We start from the raw sequence: 14,123 nt of genomic DNA on the forward strand, positions 1-14,123 counted from the left end.
CTCCAATGAGAAGGTAAAATTGGGGTGGGGATGACACCCACAATTCTTCATTACTACAACAATAAAGTTTCACCTGTTAAGGTTACATAGTTTGACCATTTTCATGATCTTCCTTATGAAATGCCTGCCTTGTCAAAGGCTTACAAAGGATTGTTAGATCCTACCCTGTTAAAGGATATTAACACCTTGTTAAAAGTGTGCCTAGATAAAGGACTTTAAAAAACTCATTTGGAATGTCACCCTATTAAAGGATTTTATAATAACTATTAAATCAACCTTAGTCCAAAGGATTTCACCCTACTAATATAGTTGTTAGAAAGTAATAGTAGAATGTTTGATCTGACACACTTACAAATTTTTCCTTGATAATTTCAAATCATAGTTCTATCCATCTTGATCCTCTTAATTTTTTATATTAATCCTACATAGCTTCTCCTCTATTTTGCAATTCTTTCACACTTCTAAGTCACCTTGAATGTTTACTGATCAATTCACCCCTTTTCACTTCCTTCAATTCTTCCCTCGCATCACTTCCTCACATACGCATTCACTCTGAAAAATGGGACTTCATATCCCTTTAAAATGACTTTGTTGGCTTAGGGTTATGCATGAATCTATGACCAAGATTCATTCATTTTCTCGCTTATTTCCTTCCATTTTTCTGATTGGTTGCATGTTGATTGCATAGGGAATCCAAATAGATTTGATCTTATCTTCAAAGCTTCAAGATCTATCCATAAGTCAGCACAAAAATGGATTACATAGTTGTTTGTGCCATAAAAAATAACTAGGTCCATTCTGTGTTACTCGACACTTGATAATATTGATGCTCAACACTTACTATAATTCTATCTTGCTTGGCATTTGAACTTTCTTGGCATCAATTGTTCACTTGGCACTTGAATTTCTTGGCACATGAGTGATTCAACACTCATTGTAACTCAAAATCTATACATATTATACTCATCATGTGTTACTACTTCGACATGAACTTAGTAAATGTCTCAAGTGTGTTGACACTCAATTGTAAAAACCAAACTAAGATAAACAATCTCCCCCTTTGACATGAGTATCAAAAACACTTAATTGTACACAAAAAATCTAATTTCCTCAAGTATAATATATACATAGCTCACTTCAAAATTTTAAAATTTTTGTAATAGACTCATATACCTCAAAATTTTGCTCAAAATTTGTGTAACTCCCCTTAAGTTAATGTGTTATACCTGTGTCAAAAATTTCTTCTCTTCTCTGAGTAGATTTTCTTCATGTTGATACTATTTGTATTCAAAATTAATGACACTCTATATACTCTATTTATGATTTTTTTTGGTTTCTCCCCCATTCATATTTATCTCCCCCTTTATTTGTTAATATTTTTCCCCCTTTTTGACACTAATGTCAAAGGGTCTATACACTAATTGTGTATTTGTCCAAAAAGTTCTTGAGGACTTCCATTATGATCTTTAAAGTAGCATCCCAATTGTCTAATGCAACATCTAAGGATTTTATCTGGATGAATGTCTCTACTGCAAGATGAACTAGTCTTTCCAATGTTGAAAGATTGGGATCTTTTTTTAACACTATTTCTGAATATGCTAGTTCTTTTTAGAGTATTTCCATATGGGGGGTAAGGGAGGCTTGTTTATTAATCAACTTGGCTCTTATGTTGGCCTCTTCTACTGTTGACACAACTTGTTGATTTTGTATGTGAAGCAGTGAATGAAAGTGCTTCTCACTTTGAGCTAGATTTTTGGGTAGTTGCATAACTAAAAATTTCAAGTTTCCTTCCAGACTAAAAATTTTGTGGCTTCTTTCATGTGTGAAGAGTGTGGGATCACACAATTTTGTGTACAATGATAATATATTCACAAGTACTTTCTTCAATTACTCAAATTTGTTAGCCAATTCAATTTGTGATAGTGTTATTCCACCATATATCTTCTCATTTACTTTCACTTGAAATTTCTTTTCAAACCATTCCATGAGTTTAACATTAGTATCTTGGTTTTCTCTAGTCACCTGTTCAATAATTTTTGATAGTTGTTCTAATATAGGTTTAGATTTTTTGGTGTAAATATGTATCCACACCAACACCCCCCCTTAAGTGTAACTTAGGGGAATACCCTTAAGCTTATGAAAACTAGGATGAAATTCATGATGGGTCTACAATATATATTTTGAGGACATACTCTCTGATATATTGATCATACTCTTTTTTGGTCTATAGTTGTGCTTATGTTTGAGTTCTTTGTTCTTGGATGAATTTTTCCCCAAGGTGAATTCTTACATGGTATTAGAGCTATACCAAATTCTTACAAGATTCATTAGGTGTTTGCAAGCTAAAAATAGCTAAAATGATGTCTTTGATCTCCTAAAGTGCTTGCCTCTATTTATACTCTTTTTCAAGTAATTCTTGATTCTTCTTTCTTTCCAACACTTCTTGCATGATATTGATTTGTTCTAATGTCATTGTTGCATAGTCATATTTGGGTATCACTATTTCTTCATCTAAAAGTGCATCACCATAGTGAAATACCTTAGCAACTTTTGTTGAGCTAGAGCCTAGTGCTAAAATCTACAATGGTATTGCATTAGTGCTCAGCCTTTAAAAGACTTTAGTAAGAGTGCCAGATGTTGGTAAGTTTACCAATGTCTGTATGGCTTCTTGCTCCTTCTCCTTGGTTATTTCATTTTCTTCATCAAATCTTCCTTGATCAATTACAATCAATTGAGGTGCACCTTGTGTTTGTGCAGTAGGTACAAAATCATCTATCTGTCCTACTTTTTCTCTTGTAGGTTCCCTTACTTCTATAGTTTGAGTTGTATCAACTACATCAAATTTTGTAATAGTGTCAGCCTTTGTAGATTTATCCTTTGTTTGTATTATTTGTTGAGCACTCGTAGCTGTAGGGTTACCAATAGGCAATTCTTTTATTTTCACCTTTTCTATTGTTATGTCAGCTACTACCTTTTGTAGTTCATCCACACTAACCAATACAAGAATTTCACATAGCCTCTCTTGTAATTTGGATTGGTCAAGTATCTTTTTCAAATCCTCTACAGTTAATGGATTGATTTTCTAAGGTGATTTTTCAGGAACATCTTTCACTGTTATGGTCTTTGTAGTTGTATTTGTGTCATGTGGAGGGCTCATGGCTGGCAATTGTGGGTCTTCTATACTCTGTTCTACTTACTGCTCATTAGCTATTGTCATCTCATGTTTCTTCTATTGTGTCTCCTCCATAGTAGTGTCTTCTTTTTCTTTTTTTGTTTCTTCCTCCTTGTCTTCACCTTCTTCATCATTATTTCCTCCTTCAAAGGGATCTGCTTCTCCTTCCTTGACAATTGTTAATCCATATATTAACCTCCACATTTTATTGGATTTCTTCACCACATATTTAATTTAATTTTACAAAATGCTTAATGCCCTGTACTTTGGTGCAAATCTACTACCATATTTCTTATTGGCCTTAATTATTAGTCCTTTTGACAAATCTAGCATCACTTGTGCTAATGTTTATTATGTTATTTCTTTTTCCATATTTAGAAAATAGTGCCATTTATTTTCAAAAATTGTATATAATTCTTTAGGCATTGTGTTATAAAATTCAAGAGGAGTGTTCTTGAATTTTTCCATCATGGCATATACAAACTTTTTAATTATGTTTTGGCCTTCTCTACCAAGTTTTCCAAATTCAATGTTTTTCAAACCTATCAAATCTGTATTATCTCTAACATTATCACAAATGTTTTTAAGATCAGATTTGGGAGCATGACTTACCATTCTAAATTAGCTTGTGTCCTTTGATTATATCTTCTCATCATCTATCTTAGGTGGTGCTACATATTTTCTTCTTGGTTTCTTTTGCATAGGACCGGTTTGCTCAGTAGCCTTAGTTTTCTCTTTTGCCTACTCCTTGGATTTTTGAGTAGTTTCCCTTGTAGTGGCTCTTGTTGCTAGAGTTGTAGACTTTGTTGCACTAGGTTTTGCAGTCTTCTTTGCCTTTGGTTGTGCAACTGGTTGTGTCTTGGCTTTTCTTTTCTTTGGATGGGGCTTGGCTAGTGCTTCCTTGACATCTTCTCCCTTGGCACCTTCTTCTTCCCTATCCTCACCCATAACTTGGGTCAAAGCAAGAGGTTCTTGACCTTGTACATCTTCTTCTTCTTCTTCATCATCTTCTCCATCATTATCTTCTATTTCTTCCCCAAACTTGGCTTTAAGTTTCCTCACCATTTTATCTTTCTTCTTCAAAGTTGAGGCTATCTTTAACTCCATCTCAACCTTTGACTTAACAACATCATAATTACCAAATTTTTTGGCAGTCTCATCAACCTCTTTAGCAAGAAGTGCAATTATAATAGCTAAAGCTTCATCAATATTTATTTCATAACCTAGAGGTCTTAACCATCTAACTCTAGGTACTGCAACTTGGATGAAAGTGTAGTCAATATCTACTAAAAAGAAAATGTCATTATAATGTTTCTCTACTAGGGAAATAGGAATTATCAACCTTTGTTTCATGGACTACTTGAAGTCTTCAAAATAGCTAGTCATAATTGACTCAAAATTCTCTCCCATTTTCTCAATATATTCATTGATTTGCACAACAACTGACCTATTGGTCTTCCATCCTACTCTACCAAAAGATGGGAACCCATTTTGCACATAGAAAAATATACATATCAATATTGAACCAAACTTATATTGAGCACTCTTAGACTTCCTTATTGCTCCTAGGTTTTCCATTATCTGTTGTAACTGGAGTTCTACAAGATCATAGGTGTGATCTTTCTTGACTATCTTATAGCCTACATCAACTGCTATACAAGGAACTTGATTGATAAATTTTTTTGTGAAATGACCCTAACAAAAAATTCAAGAAGTGGGTTTTTGATAGTGTCAATAGTCATTCCATGCTTGTTCCACTTGGCTCCTGTATTTTTCTCAATTACCTCTTTTGAGTCGCTTCTCAATGTCTTCGACCAATCTAGGGTTAGGTATCCAATAACCCTATGTAAAATTCTCTTTGAAGTTTTGATATGTTCACCTTCTAGCCATGGACATCCATCATGTATTCTACTTAGAACAATTTTGATCCATTTAGTTTTGAAAATTGTTGGGAAATCTAGGGCATGGGTTAAGCCCTTCCTCTCTACAATTTTAAATTCCTCCTTCAACACTTTTTTTTTGCATAATTTTTCATATGCTTGTTTGATTTCCATATTATAATGCCTCCTACCTTTCAATTATAACATTTCCTTACATCCTAAACCATGACAACCTAAGGCAAAATGATAGATAATGCGCTTGCTAGGTCATTCTTATATGCAACTTCTAATATGGCCCTAAAATCTAGTTGTTTGACCTTGTTGTTGACTAATTAAACTTTAAATGATTCCTTCTACTTTACATTCTTAGACTTTAGGCCATTATGCAAGCTAAGTTTTAACAAATATGAAACTATGTAGCTCGACAGGTGAAGAATAGCTTTGAAATCGATGAATTGATGCTCGATCTTTGCTATGATCCATGAAAATAATTCACTCTTTCTTGTAAGTCACTTCTTTTCTCTATTGACTCTTGTTCTATGTTCATAATGACAAAAAATATGTGAAATTTTTCCTTATACCCTTTCAAAATATAACATTTACTTCATGTTACATGTATAACTATAAACTCGGCTTCAATGCAATTTTTGTTTCACTCAGCATTCATTGATTTCACCATCACTTGGAAGCAATAAGAATTACCTTTACTTAACAGCTACTACTGAATTAGCTTCAACTAACTTTTGCTGACAACACAACACATACTAGTGCTTTACTTGGCAATTGAAAAGGATTTTTCACACTCGATAGTAAAGTGAAAAATTAAAGATTTGACCTTGGATTTTCCTTATTATCTTGAGTCTTTCTTTATGATAATATATCTCTTTTAGTAATAGCTTCTTTTGGAACTGATGTAAGATAAAACATTTTAAATATTAGTCTCACATACCTCCTTTTTCTTAATTTGATGAGATGTGACCACTTGACCTATCAGGTGAAGTGATCCCTTCATTCAATGTGTTGCATCCATATTTCTTCCTCCATATTTTGTTCATCTCTAATTTGATGTGTTCAACATCTACCTTTCCTTTTCCTTTATTTAATTCTAAGTTAGGTGCCCTTGTCCTTATTGGGTAGTGCTTATTGATATAACTAGTCTTCAAATAGCTAAAGCATGTAGTTTGACTCAACCATCTATTGTAGTTACCACTAAAGTGTGTTCTTATGCAATTCTCAGGGATATGTCCATAATATTGACAATAATGATAGTTATGTTTTGTATTGTAATCCCAAATATAGGAGTTTTCATAGCTTCTTTCCTTTGTTGGCTTGTTTGATGACCATGTGGACTTGGATCTACATTCAAAGGCTCTGTGTCCAAACTTTTGACAATTATAGTAGTGTCCTCAAAATTTTGGTGCATGCATGGTTCTGGTCCAGCATTCATGTGCATGATGATCTTGTTTGTTGCACTTGTGACAATGAGTCATGTTCTAATGCTTAATACTCTGACTAATATTTCTATTCCTACAAACATTGGTTTTATGTCCTTTCTTACCACAATGATGAGAAGTAGGTTTAGAATTCTTACCTTTGTTGTTTCTTTCCTTAGCAACTTTGCATGATTCTCCTTCTTTAGTGCTTATTTAGCCCAATCTTGATGTGTCTTTATTGGATCTAGGGGATTTTAGTAGTTTCTCAAAGAACTTAATGACTTCATTTGGCTTGTTGAAACTTTCAACAAACTCCTTTTCTCTTTTCAGGTCATTCTGTAGCTATTCATTCTGCAACTTCAATGTAGTTATTTCAATGTCCTTGACATTCAACTCATTATGATCATTCATCACTTGGGTTAGGGTGTCCAATTTCATGTTTGAGATCCTGAATAGCTCTACTACTTTTTCTTCCAATTTGTTTGCCAAAACTCTGTTGTCTTGTTCAATCATGACCTTGTTTTCTATAGATTTCTTCTTTTGTTTAGTCACCTCACATAGTAGTATAGCTTGTGATTCTTGTTACAACTTGAAATTTCTAATTTCTTTAGCTTGTGCTCTATTCATTTCCATGAGATCTACAATTGTTTCATTGAATTCATAGGAGTTAGCATTTGCAAATAACTTTATGGTGTCAATTTCTTGGTATTGTTTGTCATTTTCTGCCGTAGCAATCTCTTTCCTTCTCTTTAATGAACTTCTAAAGGCATCTTTGGCATCATTCAGTTGTTGTAGTAAGAGATGTACCTCAATCTCCTAATTTTCAATGGTCTTTCCCACTTGTAAACTTCCATTTCAAGATCTTTTCTCCAAGCTATAAGGCTTCTCCAGATGAGAACTCAGCTTTGATACTGATTCTTGGAAATACAAATAGGAAATATATACTTCTAAGAGGGGGGGGGGGGTGAATTAGAAGTACAAGTCTCTAATGATTAAAACTTTTAACTTGAAATAATGCATGCATTAACATATTGAAATAACATGTAAAGTAAATGCATCCAAATAAAAACATGACACCAGATATGATTACCTAGAAACCCTCCAATAGAAGGTAAAATTGGGGTGGGGATGACATCCACAATTCTTCACTACTACAACAATAAAGTGTCACCTATTAAGGTTATGTAGTTTGACAATTTTCATGATCAACCTTGTGAAAGGCCTGCCTTGTCAAAGGCTTACAAAGGATTGTTATATCCTACCCTATTAAGGGATTTTAACACCCTGTTAGAAGTGTTCCTGGCTAAAGGACTTTAAAAAACTCACTTGGAATGTCACCTTGTTAAAGGATTTTACAATGACTGTTAAATCAACCTTAGTCCAAAGGATTTCACCCTACTGATATAGTTGTTAGAAAGTAACAATAGAATGTTTGATCTGATACATTTACAAATTTTTCCTTGCTGATTTTAGATCATAGTTCTACCCATCTTGATCCTTTTGATCTATTATATCAATGATGTATAGCTTCTCCTCTATTATGCAAACAAATTATGTAATTCTTTCACACTTCTAAGTTACCTTGAATGTTTAGTGATCAATTCACCTCTTCTCACTTCCTTCAATTCTTCACTCACATCACTTCATCACATACACATTCACTCTAAATTATGGGGTTTCATCTCCATTTAAATTTGGTGGCTTAGGGTTATGAATGAATTTACAATTGAGATTCATTCATTTTCCCACTTAATCCCTTTCATTTTTCTGATTGGTTGCATGTTGATCACATAGGAAATCCAAATAGATTTGATCTTATCTTCAAAGCTTTGAGATCTATGCATAAGTTGGCTCAAAAATAGTTTACATAGTTGTTTGTGCCATCACAAATAACTAGGTCCATTCTATGTTACTTGATAGTTGATAATACTAATGCTTGGCACTTACTATAATTCTATCTTGCTCGACACTTGAACTTTCTCAACATCAACTGTTCACTTGGCACTTGAATTATTCAACACATGAGTGACTCGACACTCATTGCAACTCACCATCTATACTTATTATACTTGACACGTGTTACTAGCTCAACATGAACTTAGTAAATGTCTTAAGTGTGTTGAAACTCAATTTTCAAAAATAAACTAATATCAACAACAATGAATCTACCCACTTTTCCATTTGGTTCCTCTAGAAAACTATTCTTCAATCCTCCTTGAATTTACCACAAAATAGTTTACCTTGAATATTGTGCCACCAAATTATCATAGTTATCTTCAATATGCTTCACAGAATTTATGAAAACAAAATAGTCGACTCAGATTTGTAAAATCTATGATTTAACATGAATACTGGCACTCAACACCAATATGTTGTCAATTGGCTTCCATACTATTCTTCCACTTGTTTTACAGTCGATTACTTGGTGAACACTAAAGTTTACTAATACTCAACATTAACTAAAATTTACTCAACTTATACTATGTTCACTCGGCATACACAAAATCTTCACTTTTCTCGTTTCCTACTAATTTTCTGCTTGGCTTGCACTAACTTTGCTTGACAGCTATTGTGCACTTGATCAAGCTTGGAAGACACAATTCTTCTTACTTGTTCTTCTAGATTTAATGAGTGTATCCAACCTTTTTAGCCTTAAGTAGGTAAACAATACACTATATTATCACTATCTTAACTTATCTTTGCACTCCTTTTTCATACCATAGCTCAACCTTTCCTCTAAGTGCCCTTTTTATCTCATTTGATCAAATCCTCTTCATCAATCAAACAAATGATAGTACTCAAATCAACTAAGCATTTTATTACTAGCAAGTACCAGGTTTGACATCAATGACAAAACAATGATTGTTCCATTACAAGTTCTTCACTTGAAAACAATCTTATATCAACAATATAGCTTGTGTGAAATTATGGGCATTATAAATTCAATAATAGGGTCTTCAATTCCATCAATAAACATTCCACAACCATTCCTCTTGGCCTTCATCTAATCCTCAATGACATTCTTACTATACATCTCATCATTTTTACCCTGTCCAGGTTAGGATAATCAGTAAATTAGTGAATGATTGCTTTGCAAATCTTGACTAGTCCACCTTATAACCATAATTTCATATCATCTACTTGTCTTAGTACAATCTTTATCCATTCCACTTTAGATAATTTAAGAAATGCTAGGGCACAAGTAAGCTGTTTCTTGACAACAATCTTGCTTTCATCCTTCAGAATTCTATTTTTATGTAGCTTGTCATAAGAAACTCACACTTCATAATCTCCAATTTCTACAACCTTACACATGTAACATGATTGAACATCATGAACCATCAAGACTCTAGGTGGAATTTATGAAGGGGCACCATATGCATCTCCAATCATCACAATGTTAGGGTAAGATTTGAATTTGGGTGGAGGACATTGATTGTTCATCACAATTTGTATATTGCTTTCCTTGAAGATCTCTTTCCTAGATACAGACACAAAAGATGCCATTTCAAAAATAGGGTTTTGAGACTTAACTTCTACAATTTTAAAAAATAACTTAACTTGATACTTCGAACCTTACTTCTATAGACACCCTAAAATTGGCAATAGCCTAAAACAACACAATTTTTTTAATCAAACAACGCAAATCAAGGAAAATATCAAATAACAAAGGGAAACAACAAACTTTCAAATCAACGGGAACATCAAGTCATTAATCAATAAAATCACCTATCAAATAAAAAAGGACCTAAATAAATTTAAAAAGAGGAAAAATAATCCATAAAATAATAAAATGAAATTAAAAAAGGAAAATATAAAAGACAAAAGTTAAAAATAAATGGAACATTTAATAAATCAATAAAAGCCATTTATGTTCACAAAAAGGAAAATCCTCCTTTTTACATTTAAAAGAATTGAAAAATCCTCTTCTATCCTCACAAACTAAGTCTGTTGGACTCTTCCCCTTAGTGCCTTATGAGATATTTATAGTTTCACCATTACCCTCTTATCAAAAGTAAAATGTTGATCCTTACTTCAACCCCCTTCTAAAATCCTATAAATAGGAGGGAAGTTCAAGAGAAAAAGACCTAAGTTTTAGGGATATGCACTGTAGACACATTTAGAGTTATCATCTTTTTTAGCGTTGTTATTATAGAGAATTCATGTCATTTTGATATCATTTTAACATTCATTTCATGTCATTTAATGTCATTTAGGCTTACATATGCACATGGTTCTAGAATTCTAGTGTTATTATCTTCACATAATCTACATTTTCATATAGATCAAGCATATACTTTGAGAGATTTGCATTCATAGCATAGTCCAATTCTAGAACTATCACTAAGAAGTTGGTCTAAGAGAAATATTAGCAATTATAGTTAGGAAAACATGATACATTCATGGAGTCTTTGTTTGAAAATGATTTCTTGGGTCTAGATTAGTTCATTATTATTTTGATTGCACTCTTCTCTAAGGTCTCATGCATACACAATTCCACCATGTACAAATTGGCATCTATCGCGGGGCTTTGTCTTAAAGCCTCTTTTTTGTTTAAGTTTTCTTTCTAATCTTCTAATTTTCTTGTAGATTTGCATTTTTCTCTGGTTTCTTGTGTAGATTTGACTTGTTATAGGTTTTACAACATTCAGGAAGACCCATAACAATAACAATAAACTTTTGAAGACATTCTTGAGCCCAAAAACATCAGATCTGAGACTTCTTTGACACTTTGATGCTTCTAAAAACTATATTAACACTTCCACATTGTCCTTTAATGCATTTAAAGTATTTTGTAATGTATATTTGAAGTGTTTTGTAATGTATTTGCTTTCTTCTACAACACATCTGCCAGATTTTGTAATGCGTTTGACTAATATTATAGTGCATTTACATATTTATGTAATGCATATGCTATTTTCTGTATCACATCTAATCAGAGTTTTAAATCACCATATCTAACTTTTAGATCTACTTGTTTGCTATTTACAAATATTTTTAGGACTAATAGGAACTTATAGATCATAAAAAAATTACAAGAAGGGAATGAAAACACTAAAAAATTCACTTAGTCTTTGCTAGTGTCGAATCAGGTAAGGCTAAACCATTTTCAATTAGATTGTGACATTTCCAAATTCATAATTTTGTTTAAGTAGAAAGTTTTGTTTCACTGATCTATTTAGAAGTAGGCATATGTTCTCAATTCACTCAATTGATCATAATGCCAAACTTTCTACAAGGGTTAGTAGCAATCAAGCTGGGAATGAACAAACACGTAGAATTAGATAGGAGCCTCCTGTCTTTCGTAGGTGAAGTCTCATAATTGAGCAATAATTATCTATCATGTTTGGGGAGATCAAAGTAGTAGCGATATGCTCTAACTCTTTAAGAGTGATCAAATTCCCAAACCTTCTTTCAATTTCTACTTTTCTTGCTTTTTACTAGGTAGACTATTTAGCCTTAGAAAGGCTACCTACTGAGATTTTCCTAAGAAGGGTCGGTGAGAGGGAACACCTTCCATCTTGCATTCCTAATTGAATGCAAGCCAATCATGTTCAAAATATAACCTTCCTCTAGTAGTCTCACAAGAGATTGTGCCAAACTTCCTTAGCATTGGTGGGAAGCTCTTTGTCACTAGAGAGGTAAATTTGAACACTATTGGTCAAAAACTAAAACCCTATAGTCACCAGCTTTAGCCAACCTTGTTACAAAGCCATCTCTTTCATTTTCTAGGTGTGTGCAAGTTTATTTCATTATTATTTCTACTACTATTGTGTTTGGATGTGTCTTCTTTAATACATATTAATAAACTTCAGATCACAATCCTTCTGATAAAACAAAACTGCAAACTGTTACAAAATCCAACACAAACACTACTACATACCCTAAAATAATGCATTCAATACTAGAAACAATACATTTTATTATTTCTGCAATGCATTTGCCTCCTATAATATCACATTTGACTGAACAAGTATTCCATTTGAAGAATTAAACAATGCACACATCATACAAAATAGTGCTTGGCACACCATAAACTAGTGCATACAAGCATTAAAATAGCATATCTAAAACTTTGTGTAGTGCATTTGAGGAAAATCTTAAAACAAAGGCTATCTGTATCCACATTATTCTCAAATGAACAATAGGTTTGGATACCCCTTTTCTTCATTGACATTCTACAAACTGAGGAATTCTAAAATTGATCACCACTTTTAAAGAAAGGCATGCTCCAACCTGACATTAGATTTCTTATCCAATAGTTATCATTACTTTAACTTTGCATATCAAGTTAGAAACAAATGGACACACACATCTGTCCCCTACCCGACTTTGCGAAATTGATATTTATCATCATCAACATTACCAAACACCTTTTTTGAAACATATCTTCACATTCCAACAAACTTTGGTATAAAATAAATCCTTATATTACTGAAATGTAGAAGAGTTAAGGGAGTCTCATCCATGTCTCATCCCATTGCGTAAAACCAATTTAGATGAAAAATAGAAAGAGCCTAAAAGATCACCCATATGGCTAAGTGCTAGGATAGCAAAAATAACTATCAAATCTATGAATAATGTTGAGCCTATTACACTTGCTAATTGCTTATCAAATATCACTACCAAAGAATCACCCTTGTTCAAATAGAACTTAGAGCCCTTTAACAAAATGGGTTTGTCTAACATATGGGATGAAAGGAGTCTTGAAACTAAACTTGAAGATTCCCAACAAAATCCTAAGCTTCTTGACATATTGGACAAAATATTTGAATGCTATAAAGAATAATACCTACTATCATTGGCACAAAAAGGTGTGAAATTACCACCCAACTTCAACATAACAAACCTTAAGTAGGATGAAGAATCCCTTAGAGCTTGTCACACAAAAACTCTAGGATTTACAACTGGAGATGGAAAGAATGAAAAGAGGGAATATCCAACCCGTTGAATTCATCATTGAGAAAGTATGTCCCCTTCCATTTGAAAAAAGTGTCACCTTCACACCCTTTCTGTAAAATGTGCAACTACCAAAATATGATAAGTATTTTGGCACATCTAATCCTCAAGATCACCTCAAACAATTCTATACTTTAAGTATGGAATTTATTGATGACATGACTTACTTGATGTAGTTGTTTCCTAGAAGTTTAGGAGAGCAAGTCATGGAGTGGTTCTCCAAGCTACCCTCTGACATCAAGTCATTTAACCAACTGGCCTCATTTTTTATTGCACAATATTCATACAATATTGAAAGAAAATTTCTTATGACCAATTTGTGAAACACAAAGAAATTCCACTTAGAGTCCTTTAAAATTTTCTTGCAAAGGTGGAGTCACATCTTCACTAAATACCACTGAGACATCCTAGACAAGGAAAAGACACACATATTCATCAATAGCCTCTCAAAACCTATGAATTACTGGCTACAACTTTAAGGGCCCAAAGACTTCAAGACTACTTTAGAAAATGCTGCTAAAGTAGAAGAAACCCTAATAAATAATAACATCATTAAGCTATCAAAAGATGGAAAAGGTTTCTTAAATACACCTACAAAGCTGTTGTTGTCTTGATCTATGGATGTTGAAGTGTCTATTCATGTGGATTGACCAATGATACATGTTAGAATGTTGATCC

This window comes from Cupressus sempervirens, chromosome 2 (assembly GCF_028749045.1).
Source record: "Cupressus sempervirens isolate cs-2001-9-10 chromosome 2, ASM2874904v1, whole genome shotgun sequence".
Taxonomy (NCBI): Eukaryota; Viridiplantae; Streptophyta; class Pinopsida; order Cupressales; family Cupressaceae; genus Cupressus; species Cupressus sempervirens.